General features: G+C 49.1%; 1 protein-coding gene across 1 annotated transcript in view; it reads right to left on the minus strand.

The window, feature by feature from the left end:
- LOC109322746 (aldehyde oxidase-like) overlaps positions 1-1,104 on the minus strand; it is a 63,422-nt gene that overhangs the window by 37,360 nt on the left and 24,958 nt on the right. The gene's annotated exons all lie outside the window — the stretch shown is intronic.

The following is a 1,104-nucleotide window of genomic DNA, read 5'->3' on the forward strand; positions in this document are numbered from 1 at the left end:
GACTGGTACCTTCTGGATGTGGGGGGGGGGCACCCAGGGTCCTCCCATGGCTGATCACTGAGCTGGTGGCGGGGGAGAGACAGGGGTCCCCCCAGCAGACCCAGAAGTGGATCAGAAGTACTTCCGGTCCACTTACGGTTTGCCGCCCAGCATGCAGGGTCCCCCTCCCCCCCGCTCCTGTGGGATGCTCCATCCTCCCTAGCATTGCAGTATTCATGAGCCATGCCTGGTACCTCGAGGTATGTAGAAAAAAACATTTAGAGCTGTGTCTACGGCTGAATTGCTGATTCTCTGTATCAGCATCAAATCTTCAGATTCAGCTGAATTGAATCACTGTCTCCGATTCGGGCTGAATCTGAATCTGAACCGAATATGGCTTGGTTCCCACAACCTTGGGATATACCTGTTGTTTGAGTTCAGAGACAGAATCCTTCTCTACCATGTGGGAGACTGGGGTTTGATTCCCAGATATGCATTAAGGCACTGGACTTGGTCTGGCGTCAGTGGTCTAATGTGGGGATGATAGGTCTGGGCAGCCTCCACTCCTTCATACTTCTGTCTAGGTGTATGTGTTGATGGTTCTGGTGACCTCTCAAGGATACTTCATGATCCAGAAAGATTGACGGTTGCTTGCTACTCCTTTTCTGTTTGTCTGTCCCTCTCATTCTTCAGTGCCTCAAACCTGTTTCACAACTGTGTTTCTTTTCTACTATCTTGTAGCTTCCCCTGCATTGAACATAAGTGTCATATTAAGTCACACCACAGGTCCAGCTATCACAGTATTTTGTCTCTCTCAGTGAGAGAGTGAATGCTAAGTGAAAAAATACTCAGGACCTGTCCAGACTAATCTAGCCCCTGTCGCTCTTTCCCCACAGCTTCTACCACAAAAGGCATTCAGGAATGCCTTAAACCCAAAAAGGAGGCATACATCCAGTGAAGGGGGGGGGGCCATCACCAAAGAGGGGTATACCTTCATAGCAAGAGCATGTAGGGAGGCTATTAGGAAGGCTAAGGCAGAGATGGAACTAGGGCTAGCAACAAAGATCAAGGACAACAAAGTCCTTTTTCAAATACATAGGGAGCAAAAAGAAGGCACCAGGCAAC

The sequence above is a fragment of the Crocodylus porosus genome, unplaced genomic scaffold (genome assembly GCF_001723895.1).
Source record: "Crocodylus porosus isolate Cpor-Errol unplaced genomic scaffold, CroPor_comp1, whole genome shotgun sequence".
NCBI classification, from domain to species: domain Eukaryota; kingdom Metazoa; phylum Chordata; order Crocodylia; family Crocodylidae; genus Crocodylus; species Crocodylus porosus.